The sequence below is a fragment of the Camelus dromedarius genome, chromosome 26 (assembly GCF_036321535.1).
Source record: "Camelus dromedarius isolate mCamDro1 chromosome 26, mCamDro1.pat, whole genome shotgun sequence".
NCBI lineage: Eukaryota > Metazoa > Chordata > Mammalia > Artiodactyla > Camelidae > Camelus > Camelus dromedarius.
This window is the reverse complement of record NC_087461.1, coordinates 18,855,102-18,871,143: the sequence shown is the minus strand read 5'-3', so window position 1 is coordinate 18,871,143 and position 16,042 is coordinate 18,855,102. Positions and strand designations below refer to the sequence as shown.

General features: G+C 40.7%; 1 pseudogene; it reads right to left on the bottom strand.

Moving 5' to 3' along the window:
- Positions 1 to 9,532: 9,532 nt before the first annotated feature.
- On the bottom strand, positions 9,533 to 10,404 carry LOC105086869 (ADP-ribosylation factor-like protein 3; annotated as a pseudogene).
- Between the last annotated feature and the right edge of the window lie 5,638 nt (positions 10,405 to 16,042).

Here is a 16,042-nt window from a genome sequence, read left to right as displayed (position 1 = left end):
GAGAGGAAGCCGTTCACCATTCCTCTTCTTCCTGCTGGTTGGACTCAGACCTGCTGGCCAGAGCTCCTTAAGGTTAAGGAAGGCAGAGCAGCAAGGTAGAAAGAGCCCGAGTCCTGTGGAAACCGTAACCAGCCCTCGACTTCCCACCTCCAGAGCTCTCTTACACGGAAGTAAACTTGTACCTTCTTTAAAGGTACCTTCTTTTAAACTGCCGTTATCTTAGGGTTTCGGTCATATGCAGCCAAAGTTAATCCTGTTTGACGTAGGTATGCGTTTTAGTTTCCTATTGCTGCTGTACAAAATTACCACAAACTTGGTGGCTTACAATAACAGAAGTATATTATCTTACAGTTCTGGAAGTCCGAAGTCCAAAAATGGGTCTCCCTGGGCTAAAATCAAGGTTCGGCAGGAAGGGGTTTCTGCAGAAGGCTGTAGGGGAGAATCCATTTCCCAGCCTTTCCCAGCTCCTGAGGCCACCCACACTCCCTGACTCACGGGCCTCTTCCTCCGTCTTCAAAGGCAGCAGCATCGGGCAGAGTCCGTCTCAAGCTGCCAGCTCACCAGTTCCATTTCTGCCTCCCTCTTCCACTTCTGGGGGCCTTTGTGATTAAATTAGGGCCACCTGGATCATTCGAGGCATTTTTCCATTTCAAGATCAGCTGCTCAGTAAGCTTAATTCCATCTGCAGCCTTAATTCCCCTTTGCCCTCTAACCAAGAGTGTTCACACAGTCTGCCCAGGGGCGTTGGGGCGTAGGCACCTTTGGGGACCACAATTCTGCGTACCAAAGTGCACGCTTTAAGTTTCACAATTGAGATATAGGTTTTATTGATTAATTTGTTCATTTTTAATTGATAAGCAACTTTAAAGCAGTATGCTAAGTGGTCATTACTTTTTATGTAACTTTTAACATTCTGCCACATAGAAGTTTTAATAATAATTCATTGGTTCATTTATTCAACTAATATTCTTGAGCCCATTCTAATGAGACAGGCACTGCATGGGGTTGTAAAAGCCTAATACGGTCCTTGACCTCAGGAAGCTCACAGGTTTGTGGAAGAAACAAACCGACAAAGACGCCGTTACACAAATGTCCAGGGCATACAGTATATACATAGGAGAGACGTCTGAAGTAACTTGGAGCCAAGGGAGCCTTTCCTGAAGAAGTGATGGAATTTGTCAGAAGGAGAATGAGGGCAGAGTGTTAAAAGCAGAAGTCACACCATAGGCGGAATCTCCTGATGGAAGATTTGGGGCAGGGGTGAAGGGTGGGGAGGTGGCAAATCCAATAGAACGAACGCATCAAATAAAAGAAATACATGTTCCAGGTGAGGCTGCAGAGGTGAGCAAGCAGGAGGCAGATCCTTAGATGAGGATGCTAAGGGTTTGGGACCTTACACTAAGCAACTGTAAGCTGTGAAAGTTTTTAAAGAATCAAGAGTGTCCACGTTGTATAAGATGTTAGTGTTCCAGGCGCAGGGTGGTGAGCAGAACAGCAAGTGCCAAGAGGACATTAAAAAGCTTTTTTCCTCTCGAATAATCGTTTATGAAGGAATAACTCAGCAAGTAAAAGCAATACAGATGTGAGACAGGACAATCCAGGTGAAGCACAGGTGAAAAATAACATTTCCAGTTGGTATTAACAAGTAGTGCGATGCTCTTGTTAAAACGTAAGCAGCATAAAATATGATTAATATTTCCAGTGTCTACAATATTAATAAAACCATCTCAGGTTATACACTCTGGTAATGGCAGGCCCCTAGAATTATATACTAAATGAATGAATATTTTAAAAAGGATCTGCAGTATATCCTTTAACACGGTGATCACCACATCACCCAAATCTGGGTGACAGTTGCATTTTCTCAGGTCACCGGATCCACAGTGGGTGATCAGCGTGTTAACATGTGCTATTTTTTCCACTGTTGTGTTTACTACAACCTAATGCACGAAAGCTACCATTCTCCCCAGTCAGATTCTGCTGTCTTCCAGTTTACCTTAACGTATTTCCAGGAAGGCAAGTTAGTTTTCTTTCCCCGGATTCACATAATCTCAGCGATTCTCCAGTTGCATCAGAATTCTTGGGAATTGCACAACTGGCCCTCCAGAGCTAGTAATTCCCTGCCATCCTTCCGAGCACTTTGTACCTACTACCATGGTAGCGTGTACCACCCTTACTATAGGTTTTGCATCTGTCCCTCGCCTAGTCTGAGTTTTCATTGTTGTATTTCTGATGCCAAAAGCAATGTCTATCTAATGGGAAGTACATCCAATTAATTATGGAAAAGAGCAAAAGTTCCTGCCATTTGTGAATCATCCTGGTACAGGGGTTTTGTGGTGAGCAAATGAGATTGTGTGTGAAGTGTTTTCCATGGTGCCCAGCACAAGTTAAGCAGTAGATGATGGGTAATACACCAAAAGCAGATTCTTAGGCAAAGATTGGAATCAGATATTAAGAGCATAACCCACTAGAATTCCTACACTGTGCCTTTCTGTTCAGGCTGAAAGATCATTTTTATCCTGGGAAATGTCACTTCGAGCATAGGTGGAATGATTCTAACTAAAAGGCAAAAAGAAGAGGTGATATTAGCATGTTTGACGTTCATTGGAATACTTGTCATACTGTTCACAAATGCTGTTGGCTCACGTTAGCTGTATCATCTAAGGAACTGTCTGTCCAATAAGTGGACTTACTTCCCTAGGATAAGTGACATTATTGGAAATGCAGTTAGATGGCGTGTGGCACTTCTTTAAAACACAAGTTAAAGATTATGAAAGAATTATAAAAACCGTCTTCGTTCTGTTTCTTGGTTTGTGTGTAGCAGACACCAATTCAAGACAGTCCAAGGGAAAAAGATAGGAGTTTATAATAAGGATATAAGTCTGTGAGGTTTCTTTATTTTTTTGTTTTTTTCATAGAATCCGAGATAAGGGAGCAGCACATTTAGATCTGCAGGCAGTGCCTCTGTTTCCTACCACAGCATCTGTCTGTGAGTCTGTTTCATTTTCTTTTGGGACCTCCTGCTGTGCACGTGGGTGGTGCGGCCCCAGAGTGGTGCGGGAGGCACTGTAACTTTACACAGGGCTTAGTGTTAGCACAGGCATCCCTGCCCCCACCCCAGTACCAGCGCTGTTCAGTCTGTTTTCACGTGCACAGTTTACAGTTAGAATAATGCCTGGTTTTCACCGCATATGTATATAAAACTGCATATCATTTAGTATTATGCTGTTTTCACTTAACATACCAAATACATTTTGCTCCATAAGCACATAACCTTTGAACTCGACTTTGTTTTTCACTTGACTGTAACATTCCTCAAATTGATACACCAATTCACTAAACCAGTTGTATATTACTGAACACCGAAGTTATTTCCAGTTTTGTTTGTTTGTTTTGTGAAGAATGAACACTGTTGTGGTTTAGTTTCTGTTTGGTTGGCTTTTGATCATTTCCTAGGGAAATATCCTCAGAACTGGAATTATTCAGTCAATAGAATTATTTAGTCAATGAACGTGGTTGTAATGTTCTAAACGTATGGTCAGCATGCTTTTGAAAAGGATTATACCAATGTGTGGTACCACCAGAAGCATAGGAGTTTGTCTCATCATGGCTAAAAGTTTTTGAAAATTGGTAGCTTATTCACAGTGATTGGAAACATGTATCGCTCTACATTTTAGAATATGTACATAGGAAAACACTCAAATTTGCTAATAAAGAACATATATAAATATGTAATAAATTCTGTACTGGATTAAACCAATAATCTTCCAGCTCTACATCTCAAGACCTATTCAAGCTCTTTCATGCCTAGTATTTAAAAACGTGTGTGTGTTTATTCATTGATTTATTTAAAATTCCCTTATTAGTGAAAGAACAGTTTGTATTTCATTTAGAGTCTAATTAAGCCTTGCAGTGGATTTTTAAATAAATGTCTGATAAAATAACAGTATTTAGAATCTTTGTGAGCTTCAAATTCTCACTTGCTCTTATGAAATAATCAGTTAATTCCAAGGATCCCTTTTTTATGCTAGCAAAGGTTAGCAATTTTGGAATTCTTGAGTAAGTATACTTGGCTATCAAATAAATAAATTGCAGAGTAAAATCCAAAGAAATTCCTAGGAACACTGTGCAATCATTTAAAAAGAATGAAGCAGCCAGTCTGAAAAACTCTCAAGGATAAAAAGTAAAATCAAAGATAAAATGGCAGGGTAAAGGATAGCGTGTACAATTAGCTGAAATTTATTTTATACACACACACAGTTACACACAGTCATCCACGTGCACAAGGGTAGATTGCTAACGTGTGTCCTTCCACAGATAATCAATGTTTGCCTCCAGAAGGGGTTCCTGGGGGCTAAAGTACAGGAGGGAGAGAGAGAGAGAGAGACTTTTCACTGGATATCTTCACACCTTTTGAATTTTGTATCATGAACACATTCATCTATTTAAAAACATGAATGATAGTATGAATTTTTAATAATGGATCCGAAGCTCTGGGTAATCCTCCTGAAAACTGTTTTGAGCGTAAGGTTATTCACTAAGGGGAGGTGCTTGTAAACTCAAAAGATGATGAAGGCTGTACACTGACTATACTTCAATAAAAGTATACATATTAAAAAAAGATAATGAAAGCTGTAAGACAGGTACGGTGAGCCTTAGCCCCACTGTAGCAGAATTACAGGTCCCTGTTGTACTTTTGATTCACATCCAAAGCGTACAGCTCTGGCCAGTTTCCCATTTTGCTGATTTTCTATAGAAAATTCTTGATCTCAGGTGGTTTTTCTTGCTCTCCTCTATCTTCCCCGGGCAAAGGGATTTTAGGGAATGGAAGAGCAGTTTTAATATTAGCAAAAGATGGATTAATGAGTGAATGAATAAATGAATGAGATCTGAGAGTCCTCATTCCACTCTTTACTGGGGGCATACCCTTGGGCAAATCGCCTGACTTATCTGAGCCTGAGTTCCTTCTCTGTAGAATTAAACTGAATTTCACTACATAAATGAAAATTCTTTTTATATTTAAAGGGTCTTGGTGGATATCCCATGAGATCATGTGTGGGGATGTTATTTTGAAAACTGTTAAGACATCAAGTTTTGAAGTTTTACTGTATAAGTCGGCTGTATAATATAAAAATTCTCCTTAAAGTCAAATGTTAATGAATTTTGAATAATCAGCGCCTTTGTGTTTTATGAGAACTTCTGTAATATTAACTCTCTTCAGTGACATAAATTGAGTTGATTATTTTTCATTTTTTCCCTTTCTCTTGCTTACCCTCTAATGGAGGTGCTTTTAAACAGTGAAAATATCAAAAACAAATAGACACAAAAGGCAGAGTGAAAAGAGGTCTGAACTAAAATGGCATATCAAATATTTGACTATTATGTTAAGTCCACCCTGATAAACTTTTGAAAAATATTTGCTTTTTGTTTCTGAAGGTTTTTGCGAAGGACTGGCTTCAGTTTTATGACCAGTGTAGTCTCTGAATTTATCTGCCAGAATTTTGGCCAGGATGTTCTATTAACTGTCAAACGCAATTGAATTTAGTCACACTTTCCCTTCTGGGTTAGTTTATAAATTTGTTCCTACAGATCATTTAAAATGCCCTCAAAAAACCAAATTATTATTTACCCCAGCTTTGATACTGTTTTACATTTTTGCTGTGTAAGTTTAGATAACTCTGTTGTTTTACTTTCAGTAGCAATATTTTAGTTACAGGTAAAGTCATTCCTAGTTAAAATAGTACATCATGAGGCACACACATTTGGAATCAACATTATTCAACACGTTTTGCTGTTAGTATAGCTAGCAATTTACATTATTTTAATGTTGCTAAGTAGTTGTGGAATTTAGTCACTTACGTACACTGAATTAATTACTATCATTAATATCTTTTCTCTTTAGTAACAACTGATTTCCTAATTTCACCCATTTGATATTGTGTTTTTGATTGGTAAAGTCACTGACAAATACATGTTACAGTTTCTTTACTAAACTATAATGATAGGAAAGATGTTTTGGCAGATATTTTCATTAGCTGACTGGTGACATTTTTAGTAAATGCCAAAAAGTAATATATGAATATAAAACATCGAATGTTCAGCATAAACTTTATAAATAGCAGGAATGGTTAGTAGAAGAAATTACTCAGATATTATCTGCAAACAGAAAGAGATTAAAAACATTGATGACATAAGAAAAATATAATTAGTCTCTTGAGATGATTGAATAAATTGATTAGTTCTTCCCAGTTTTATTGTATTTTCTGTGTCTGTAGAAGTCATAGTAAATCAAGAAAATGTATGGCCTGAATTCTTCTTTTCCTTATTACCTAATTATGCTTCTGTCCTCCCTTGCACTCACTTTCTCCAGACTTTAAGTATGTTGTGAACGTAAATCAGAACACTGCAGTCCAGGTCGGGAGGTTGCTTGGTTGCACACCCTGTTCCGTGTGCTCCCCTTCCATTGCTAGTCGAACTGACCAAAGGGTTATCAACTGGGCAGAAGTGCTTGATGCAAAGAATTTGACAACCCATCAGCTAGAAAACATCCCCTGAATAGTTCAGAATTGATTGAAGCTTTCCCCCCATAGATACAATTGTTGTGTAGTTCCATTCCTTTTTGCATTTCTCCTTCGCACAGCCTTGGAAAACACAGATCAGCGATACAGCAGCAAAAGACATCATGGTACCAAATAGGGAACGGGGACTGGGAAAGATGCTTTGGACCTCTTAATTTCCAGGCCACTTGATAGCAGACACAGTTCATTACACAGGAAAATTGCTTGGTCCTGGGGAAAGAGGGTGCTGGAGGTGAGGGCAGATGAGCTCGTCCCCAGCCCACCCCACCTCGCCATTCAGTCATTTAGTTCTAACTGGAGAGTGACTGCCGTCATGTCCCAGATGAAGAATGAAAGCTTCTTTCCACAATAAAATGGCGAATCATGCCTCCCCTGTGAATAGAAAAAAGAAGTAAAAGGAAGGAGGGAAATACCTTGCGTGTGTTGATGGACACTTAGCGATTCAATAGAGAGTGTGCAGGGTGCAGAGCCTCGTAACCTCCTATCACTGTAGTCTTGTTGGAGCTTCATCACAGCACTAATAGATCCGTGTAGGCACAGATTCAGAGAGACTCCCCTAATAGTCTAGACTGGGACTCAAACCGAGGTCCTAACTATAAATCCCACGTTTAAATTCTGTTGTCCTTGATATCCAGGGCTTTGCCAGGATAAGATTCTAAAGCATACAGGAAACGTTAGCATTCAGAAAAATGGTTATGAGCAGAAATAGTGACTGTTTTGTTGTATGTTCAGTATTTCTGTAAAGGTTCTCATAGTGTACACAATTTCAAATGACTTGTAGTTCTCTCTAAACACCTTCTTCCCTAGTTCTGAGAACATGAAACATTCTCTCCTTCTCCCATTCTTCAGGAGATGCTTTCTCCCCATCCCTCCCAAGCCACCCTGCATTCTTCATTGAGTTCCCTGGTCTCTGACCACCCACACCGAGTTTTTCATCATCTTTATTTCATAATCAATTGTTCCGTGTCTTGTCTCTCATGCTCCATTATAAACTCCTTTATGGTAGAGACCATGGCTAATAACTCCTGTTACAGTGATGACTGTGTCTCGGAAGTATATATATATATTTTTAAATATCTTCTCTGATAGAAAACTACCATCAATGGCTAGTTTAGGAAGAGAGTCTTGATAGGAGGAGAACACAGTCTCAGAGGACTGAACTTGAACATAACCCGAAAGAGAGCAAAAAAGCTGGAGAAGTGGCAGCCCTTTTCAAACGGGGGTTTAAATGTGAGATTAGCCATCATGTTGCACACCATTACGTAGACATCACCTGAGTTCTGAGAGCCAAGGAAGAAAAGATTGCTTTGGGGAGCAAACGACTTTAACATGACTAGGCAAAAACAAAAAAGGAAAGCAGCCGTCAGACGTTGAAGGATCTCCATCATTCAGAACAACTTAAATTCTGAATTAGAATTTAGTGTCCGGGGAATAGAAGGGAATCTAGATTTTCCATGAAACTGGGGACACGTGACAATATGTCTTTGGAATTACGGACACAGAAGAAGTCAGTAATATATCTTCTAGAGTGAATACCTCTAGAAATGGGGGAAACTAAGAGTTGGGAGAAAAATCTAACATTACAACGTTGCTAGCGTAACTCACAAACATAAGGCGAAGATTCCTTTGAAACGTAATCTGAAAGTTTTTATGTTAATGCAGTGTGTGGAGTCAAGAGTTCATAATGAACTCCTTTTGGACCAAAATAAATCCCCAACCAGATACAAAATTAATGTGTAGGACTCTCCGGGTGCTGTGCCTTCAATACGCACATTTTAAATTAGCCAATAGAGAAATTAAGAAACGACAGTAATAAAGAGGTGAGGGGCGGAAATTTTTTTTCAGATATCGCAAGATGTTTTAGTTGTTGTGGGAGGAAATTTAAACAGTGGGGCAAGATCTCAGAAGCATGCATCGCTCAAAACATCATGGCAGCCTGCTTTTTCAAACCAGGACTGTTGTAGTCCAAAAGGTGGCAGAGTAAGAGGAAATCGCAGAAGCCTATCAAAAACTGTTTTAAAGATAAAAGTCAAAACGGTTTAATGTAGTTGTGTCTCAGAACTGAGACTGCTTACAACAAAAATAAAGATCGTTTTACACAGATACATATACATGTAAGGTGTAGTGGTTGAGAGTCTGAAAGAGTAAAATGAGGTAAACAATATAGTCACTGGATATCTAAGAATAATGATAAAAAGATGAGGGTCTAGTCACACTGTCCGAGAAAAAAAAAATTTAGAATATAAATTTTAGAAAGAATATAAATACAGATACTAATAATTTTCCACAAAGAAATGTCAGCAGACAAAGTATACCTCCTAAAAGTCATCCGAGTCATTAGCAAGGATCTTAGAACAAAAGAAATGACAGTGAAACGGAAGGATTGCTTAAGGGGTTTCTGGGTGGAGCCAACCATTAGTTTCAGGCGTAAGAATGATTATTCTTTCAGTATGGAGAAAGGTCAGTGTGGTAAGGTCATTGTACAAAATATTGCTGGATTGTTTTTAGAAAACTGGGCAGAACTGTGTGCCAAGTAAGATAAAACAGATCAAATACTAAGCCAAAGATGTCAAAAGAGGCCATTTAACCTTATAAACCTGCCCTGGAACCAAGCGAGAGTGCCTAATCTTTTTAAAGAGGGGCACTTAAGAAGAATTCATTTTTTTCATTCATTTGACAAATATTTATTGATCTGTTTCTGTGTGCCAGGCTCTGTTCTGAGTTCTTGAGATACATCAAAGAACCAGACAGGCAAAAATGCTCACCGAGCAGAACTTCCATTCTAGTGGAATGGGGCAAATAATAAACAATGGATACAATAAATAAGTGTATTATATAACATGTTATATAACATGTTAGAAGAGGATGAAATGCTATGGGAAAATAGAGTAGGGTAAGAACAGTTGGAGATACAGAGGGGTCGGGATTCCCTCTTTTTTTTTATGCAGAGGAAATAATATAATTCCTTTATTTGAAAAATGATACTGAACCTCAGAGATCAGTTAAATCTACTGCTGGAATGGGGATTCTTTTTAAACTGTGTTGTTCCCTCTCTTCACACAGCTGTAGCTGTACACAGATGGAAAAACATTTGGTCAGAAAGCAGCAAATTAGTGTTCTTCAGGACAGAATTCAGCTCCCGCAACTCCTGCATCTCCATTCGTCTAGATTCGATTTCTTCTTTGCATTGACATGTTTGCAGACCCAGTTCATGCTGTCCTGAACGCCCTCTCCCGTGAGAGCTGAGCAAGACTGGATCTGCCAGACTCGGTCACGGATAGTGTGCAGATTCAGTCCTTCTGCAATTTCAGAGGCAGGGGCCGCCGTGAGCAGATCCTGCTAACTAGCAAAGATGAGCACTGGCACACAACTTAGCTTTTCTTCCTCCAGTAATTCAGCTAGTTCCTGACCCGTCTCTTCAAATCTTCTTCTGTCTGCACTGTCAATTACATATATATCTGAATATCTGTTTTCAAAATAATTCCTCCAGTATGGTCTGATTTTCCTCTGTCCACCAATGTCCCATACATTCAGTTTAACACCTTGTGATTGTACACTTCTGATGTTAAAGCCCTGTGTAGGTGTGATGTGGCTGATGTCTTCAGATGCAAGCTACTTCAGAAGAGTGGTCTTGCCAGCATTATCCAAGCCCAGGAGAAGGAGTCTCACCTCCTGGTCTGGTGCACTTTTCAATTTGCGCAAAATTGAGAGTAAGCCCATCCTCCCGCCGAGTCCCGCCTCCTCCTCATCCACCTCCACCTCCTCTTGCTGCCTCCCCCGTTACCAGAGGATTCCCTCTTTTAAACTGCAGAATTCCAGTGCCCTGGCATCCCGTCCTCAGAAAGGTGCACGCTGCTATGTCCAGGAAGATGTCGGTGGAGGTGGGCAGGTAGGATGTGTTCAGCTCATGATTCTTTGATTCAGACTCCTCAGAAATTCTCCTTGGGTTCAAAGCAGGTCTCAGGGCAGAAAGTAGGTTGTGGAAGTCTCCTAAAAATCTATAGTCTGTTATGAATGCTGTAATAAAATCTGTGATGGCTCCCATTAATTGAATCCCTAACACCTGTTCTCTTGGTTTACCTTACTTTTGTTTTTCATTTTGCTAAATATTATTTCACCAGTGTTTTCAAACAAAATGATTGAACATATGTGCAGTTTTTGTCCTAAAACATTTATAGTCTTCCCATCCGTGTTAATGCCTGTGTTTGTTTAGCACAGGAAACTATCATCAATATCTGATAGTAACTTACAGTGAGAAAGAATATGAAAGTGAATATATGTATGTTCCTATATGACTGACGTATTGTGCTGCACACCAGAAATTGACACAACACTGTCAGCTGACTGTACTTCAATAAAAATATGTCAAAAAAAAAAAAGAATAGAAAACAAAGAGACGATGACTTTACCTTAGGTGAGTGTGTGCAGCTCATCTGTTTGCACAGGGCCCTGAAGAACTTCAAGGGATGTGCTGACCTGGGGAAAGGGACCCTTGGCTTCATGTACCTGTGCTGGGTTCTTCTAATTTCATGCAAGAATATCATGAGTGACACTGAAGTTCAAGACCATATTCTATATGCGGGGACTTCTGCCTCCTTTCCCAGCTCTTCAAAGTGCATTAGAATTAGTAAGCCAACGTATTTTTATTAAACCACAATAATAGTTCCAAGAGCTTTGGGCTCTTTATCGCTTGAAATCTCCCTTGATCCTCATAATAACATTATGATGTCAGGAGCATTCTTTGGAAACTGGAGCTCAGAGAGGTGGTTTTACCAAGATGGTTCACCCAGTGGGGGTGTGGGTGGAGGCCGCAGTGTGGGAAGCCCAGATGAGTACTAGGCTGATCCTAAGGAAACAAACGTAGAAGTTATTTACGATTAAGTGACTTGGCTTTGTCGTGAAACCTGGAGAGGTATTTGACAGAGTTTAGCAAGCCTAGGTATTGCGGTGACTAGGTAGGGGATGTCCTTTAATGACTAAGCACCTTTCCTCTTGGCCCAGGGTTGGTTCCTGTTTCTCTGCCCCAGCCAGCGGCTCCCTCCCCACAACGACCCCCCTCCCCTTTCACAGGGTGGGGGCGGGGTAGGAGCACAACTGTCGTGATCTCTCATAAAGGAAGCAACCAAGTATGCACAGAACCTTCAGCCGGCTTTATTTTACGCTCGCTCAGGATATGAACTCTAGGGTGGCTTTTTTTTTTAATGAAACAACATCTCTTGTACAGTAATTCTTAATAATTCATGATTTTTTTACGATTAAAAAAATCTCAAACTCAGTATTGTAATAAAAACATTAATATTTCAAAGTCAACGTTTTACTGCTTTGTATGTAGTGTATGGATCAGGTCAAAGTTTTAGAATTCAGATTTGTGAAACATTCTAGTCTCAATGCTCATGTCAGTACAGAGGTAGAAATTCTACACCTGGGGTCGTTTTAGTCTTTCACTGTATATTGTGTGTCTGGAACATTAACGGCCGTGGGCTTTGCCTCAGATCTCTCTTTCCAGTTTGGTCATGAACTAAGCCTGCAAAAGAATATCCTATCACATTTGGTTTTAGGAAACAGTGAAAATTAGGAAATATACTCTCCTTGAAAGCTAAAGTTGCTGTTCAGAAATACTCTTGGATGTGTGTGTGTGTGTGTGTACAGTCTGCTAAGGGACTGGTAAGCAAGTTTAATTGCATATTGAATAATAGGAAGAAATTGAACACTATCCAACAGGAGTGCCCGACCCCACTCCCAGGTGAAAAGCATGACATTATTAATGGAGTGTCTCTGAAGATCAAAGTAACCCCGCCGGGGAAGGAGACTTGCAGCCTCATTCCAGACTTTCACAGGTGTATTACAATGTTCTTCCTCATTGCTCAGATGGCTTAACGACTTTTGCATTTTTTATTTTCTTCCGATTTTCTCCTTAACTTTTCTGATTTTTGTATATAGAAAACCTTAAACATCTACTGAGTTACAGGATACTCAGTAGATGCAGGAAAAAAAGCATTTCTCCTTAACTGGTGGTGAGACCAGTGACCCCTCTGCATATGCTCTGAGTCCCGCAGCCCCTCCTTCACCCAGGGACTGGGATTCCCTCCCCTCCTCTGCCTCGGTATCCCCCTTCAGGAGTACACCCGCCGCGGCATTGTGAGAGCCAGCAGTTAGTCCTTGCACCCGCAAGAGCAAATCCTCGCGGGGACCCTCTGTCTTCCAAAGACCTCCTGCACTTGGCCTTGGGACGCCACGCTTGCCTGGTTTCCCTAACGATTTTCAAGCGGCTCCTTTCCAGTCTCTCTGACCCATTCATACTCCTCTCCCCAGTCTCTAAATATTGTCAAGTGCTGGGGGTCCGTCCACAGATGCCTTTCCTTCTCTGTCTGCATCCTTTCCTCTAGCAACTTCATCCGTGCCCTTGGCTTTAGTTCTCGTCTCTTGGCCAGTGGTTCCCAGACAGTGTCTCCAGCCTGGACCTAGTCTGTGAGCTCCGGCCTGATTTGGCCTCTGCATTCGGACAGCCAGTAGGATGGCCCACTTAAATTGCCCCAGACTGAGCTTCTGGGACCCCCACCCCCACCCCAGCCTGCTCCTTCTCAGTGTCCATCTCTTACTTCACACAGTAATAATCCCGTCCTTCTGAAGGCTCAGACCGGAGTTAATCTTGACTCCCTGTTTTCTTAAACCCCTTGTTCAATTTTTCGGAAAAATCATATGTTCTACTTTCCGAATCCCCTCAGAATTGGACCAGTTGTCCTCAGTCCCCCTGCTGCCGCCAGGGCCCAGCCACCATTGTCACCCGCCTGGACTCTTGTGTCACGAGTGTCCCTCACGGGTCCTCTGTTTCTGCTGTTGTCCTTCAGCCTGTTTTAACAGAGCAGCCAGCGTTGCCCCGTTAAAACGAATCAGATTATGTCACAGATCAAGTCAGGACACAGTCTTTGCTCAAACCCTCCAGTGGCTTCACCTCTCAGTAAGCCAAATCCAAAGTGCTTACAGTGGTCTTCAAGGTCTGCACGACCTGCGCACACCCACGTCTCCAGCCTTGTCCCCTGCAGTTCCCATCGTCATCCTTCCTACCCGCCCCACCTCCTCGGTGTTCCTCGTGTGTGCCAGCCATGGTCCTGCCTTAGAGCAGGGCTCAGAACCAAGGTCTCTCAGATGCCAAAGCCTGTTCCTCAATCTAAATTAACAGAGAATCTCCAGAAATCCTAATCAGAATATCCTCATAGAAACATAGTACCTACATTATCTACCAATTTTTAAATGTGCTTGTTAAAGGGCGTTCTAAACAGATGCTTCATTGTGCTGGGTGCTTTCCTAATATGTAAACAGTGATGGGACTAAAAAGGAAAAGGTCTAACAGAGTCCGTGAGGTGTGATACATACAGACTGTCTAATCTGCAAGCAGATGTTTCATGTCTGTTATGTGCTAGCATCTACTGTGACCCCATGGGTGTCAGGCCCCGTGTTGTGGGGGGACAGTGATGAAGGAGAGAAACAGAGAGACATGGAGAAGGAGGCTGAGAAATGGAGAAGGCCTGGGTGATTCTGTAAAAGGAACCACCAGGTGCCTTTGTCCAAAAGGTGCTAGGACGTATGGCTGTTGAAAGAATCTGGGGAGTGCATGTCTTATTCAACATTATAATATCAGTTAATTAATTCATCATATTAACAGGTTGAAGAATAAAAATGATAAGATACTCAGTAGATGCAGAAAAAAAGCATTGGATAAAATTCAACATTCATTTGTGATTTAAAAAAAAACCTTTTAGGAAACTAGAAATAGAAGGAAATGTACTTAACCTGACAAAGAGCACCTATAAAAAACTTATATCAAACATTGTGTTTATATTGATGGAGTGATGAAAACCTTCTCACTAAGATCTGGGTGAGATAACCTTGCCCAGAATCAGCATGTTTAATCAGTATCGTGATGGGTCCTTGCCGGTACAGAAAGGTAAGAAAAAGACATGAAGCACGTAGGATGGGAAAGTAAAAGCAGAATATGTTGTTCACAGGGGAAGTGATCGGCTCAAAGAAGATCCAAAGGCTCTTCAGATAAATTTTTAGAATTTCAGTATTAGTAGGAAAGCTGAGTACACCACCAGTATACAAAACTCAGTTGTATTTCACCACACCAACAGAAGTAGGACCTTGAAAGAAGAAAAAAAATTAAAGATACCACATAGAATAGTTTTGAAAGCATCAACTGCCTAGGAATAAGCTTAATAGAAGATGTACACCTTCACATAGAAAACTTTAAAACATTATTAAAAGCCTGGGAGACGTTAATAAATGTGTACGCCTTGGAAAACTCAGCATTGTAAAGATGTTCTCCCTAAATGCAGCAAGCTGAACGTAATGAATATCTTCAAACAAACCCAATAAAAATTCCAGCAGGCTTTTATGAAAACAGACAAGCTGATTCTAAAGTTTATATGGAAATGCAGAGAGGGCCAAGACAGCAAAGAATCTGAAGAAAGAAAAAGAAAGATGGAGGAACCATGATTTATTGCAAAACAAAGTAAGAGTGTGAATTGGCAAAAGGACTGAGAAAAAGACCAATAGACCAGAGAAGATGTTTCAAAACTGATTCGTACACATATGATGTATGATTCATGTACATGTATGGACTCTTGTTTTATGAAAGGAGGCATCCTTTTGCTAAATGTTTTGTCAACTGGCTACTCGTGGTAAAAGATGAAACCAAACCCTGGCTTCATATCACACACAAAAATCCATTACAAGTGGATTGTAGATATAAATACGGAGTGTTACACATTAAATCTTGCAGAAAATGAAAGAGGATCATCTTCAGGGCATTAGGAGACACAAAGCTTCCTTAAACAGAACACAGCACTATCTAAAAACAGCGATTGCCACATGCCATGAGATAGATGACATTAAAGTTAAGAACTTCTACCGTCCAAAGATGTCATTAGAAAGTAAAAATGAAAGCCATGAAGGAAAAGGGAATATTTGCAAGCTGTGTAACCAACAAGGAACTCATATCCAGAATATGTGAAGAACTCTTGTAGGTCAATAAGAAAAGCATAGATAACCAAACGAGAAGGGAGCAGGAGCTTGGAACTTCAGAAAAGAGGATATCCCAGTGGCCAATAAAGGTGGGAAGAGGTGACACCCTTACTCTTCAGGGGAATGGAAATTAAAACCAGGAAGACGTATTACTTCCGATCCACCAGAATGGCTAAGATAGAAAAGCCAATGTGGAGCGGCATGTAGTCCTGTGCTGCCGGTAGGAGTGTAAAATGGTACTGGTAAATTAGAAAACTGCTTTGTGTTATCTACTGAAACTGAGTGGACTCATACCTCCTGACCCAGAACCTCCACTCCTTGGTGGAAACACAGACCTGTGGGCACGTGCACCGAAACACACATCCAAGAGGGTTCCTGGTGGCATGTGTGTAAGTAACATTGTCACATGTCCATTCCAGCAATGCAAATGCACTACCCAT